The sequence below is a fragment of the Protobothrops mucrosquamatus genome, unplaced genomic scaffold, assembly GCF_001527695.2.
Source record: "Protobothrops mucrosquamatus isolate PMUCROS unplaced genomic scaffold, P.Mucros_1.0 scaffold4721, whole genome shotgun sequence".
NCBI classification, from domain to species: Eukaryota; Metazoa; Chordata; class Lepidosauria; order Squamata; family Viperidae; genus Protobothrops; species Protobothrops mucrosquamatus.
In genome coordinates this window covers 6,524-9,056 of record NW_015390613.1, presented here as the reverse complement: position 1 = coordinate 9,056, position 2,533 = coordinate 6,524, and positions in this window count along the sequence as shown.

Below are 2,533 nucleotides of genomic sequence, written 5' to 3'. Positions count from 1 at the left end.
GAGACTGGACAGCCATTTGTCTGAAATGGTGTAGGGTTCCTGCCTGAGCAGGGGGTTGGACTCGATGACCTCCAAGGTCCCTTCCAACTTTATTATTATTATTATTATTATTATTATTATTATTATTATTATTATTATTATTATTATTATTATTATTATTATTATTATTATTATTATTATTATTATTATTATTATTATCTATAAATACCTCTGATACACTTTGACTTAAGTGAGGATTTTCAACAGAAGAGCAACCAGAAGGAGGACAATCTGGCAATTTTAAAAGATGAAGAAAGGTTGATCTTGCACCATTAAAAGCAACAACTTCATTTCCCCTGATGCCATGGTTTTACCAAAAGGACTGCCGGGTAACTAAACCCCACTGCAGAAGAAAATTCACAAAACTTTGGATCAACCCACTGCCATGAACAGTCTAACAACACCTCTAGCTCAACAGACTCAATCAAATATTCAAGATCTTCAGAACTCTTATAGCATTGAGCCTAAGATGAACAAACTTAACACCAATGCGTTGGAGTGCCAGGGGAAGACTCACAACGAAATTAGAGGAAACATTGCAACAAAAGGAATTTATCATGGTAAAGAATTTCATAGACCAGGGATGTTGCTTTGGCAAGAAGAGTCTTCTAGGAAAATCAAAGTTACCAGTCAGTGTGTGTACCTGAATATATCAGGTTCCATTAATCTCACATCTGCTGATGATTGACAGAATGGGATACATTACAACCCAGCACTAAAAGGCTCACTTTTTCAACCTTTTCACCCATTGTACCACTTTTTGGATATGGCGATATCCGAGTACCACCAGTCACCTAGCAAGGTGTCAAAAACTTGATGACCCCCCCAAAAAAGGGAAAAAAGTGATAAAATACAGGTAGTCCTCGACTTACAACAGTTAGTGACTTTTTCGAAGTTACAATGGCACTGAAAAAAGTGCCCCCCAAGCCACAGCCGAGCAAGACACCTGCCTGCCCACCCGGTGGCGTTCTTCCTCCTGTCCGAGGTTTTCATTGTTGTGAGCATTTCTGTTGAGGATTGGCAGCGGGGGAGGGGTGTTTGGTTTTTATTCCCTCCCCGTCTGCTGGGTGGTTGCAGCAGGTTTTGGTCACTTCACATAACCCTGGGACACTGTGACTGTCATAAATATGAATCAGTTGCCAAGCATCTGAATGTAAATCACAAGACCCTGGAGAGGCTGCAACATTCCAGCTGATCGGTGCTTCTTCTGGGCTCAACAGAAGCGACAGGATCAGTGCTCCTTTCCAGCTGATAGGTACTTCTTCAGGGATCAGCAGAAGCGCCAGGATCAGTGCCAAGCTCCAGCTGGAGCCTGGTGCTGATCCTGACACTTCCGCTGAGCCCTGACAGCCCTGCAGCTCCAGCCGTCTCTCGCTCAGGCTTGTGCGGTGCTGCCATCAGTTCAGCTCATTCCCCTCCCCCGCTACTTTTTCTAGGATGGTTGCATACCACCTGCCAGGTGCCAATGTACCACAGGTGGTACCCGTACCACTGGTTGAAAAGCCCTGCTCTACACCACTTCCAGCAATACGGATCTAGTTGGCTCTACCCCTTATACAAAGCCACCCAGTAATTAAAATATTCAACTAGAAAACATGCAAAACATACTGTGGCGGAGGGATCTATCTATGGACCCAGATAGATTACCTGAGCATGCTACCTTGCAATTGGGCTAACCAATTTTCAAACGTCTTCACAATGTGGATTCTCCATCCAAATCCAGGTTCAATCTGATCTAAAGGCCAAAGAAGCTGTCAAAGAGTCATTGATGTGGCTGCCTAGGAGGATAAGCTGTGAGTACTGTTGTTGTACTGCCTTCTCACTCCCCAGGCCTTTGACCTGGAGCTTAATGCAGCTGTGTATTGATTTAGGACTTGCTTTGGACTTTGTTTGGTGTTTCTGGGACTGAATCAAAGTAATGGGTATTGCTGGAACAACATGTCCAGTTTTTTGTGTTCCTGTTTGCATCTTGACCTCTGGCTCTGTGTATTGATTTAGGACTGGCTTTGGACTTTGTTTGGCATTTCGTGGACTGAATCTTCTCAAGAGTTCGTCTCGTACTGAGTTTTGTAACCTGGCCAGCTCATCATTTGGTTTACTACTGAAACTGTTGAGGGTTTTGAATAAAAAAACTTTGAACTTTCCATTGTGAGCATGTGTGCATGAGTGGGGCAGCACAATGAGGGCCTGGTAGGAGTTGGAGAATTGAGCCTGATTCTAATCCAGTGCCAGTCTGAAGGGGTTGCATGCGTGGGAGGCCACAGTGAAGAGTGTGTGCTGAGGGCGAAAGGCTGGTTGAGGCATAGTGAAGAGCCAACTTGGAGTCAGAGCTGCAGCACAGAAGGATGACAAGCTGGAAGGGACTGCAAGCAAGAACTGGCCCAGAGAGTCAACAGGGGCCTTGGCAGTGAATACATGGCCCAGATCAGAGATCAAGGCCATAGGGAACAGTGCAGTGCTCAGACATCAGAGATGGATTTGGGGCCCTCTGTTA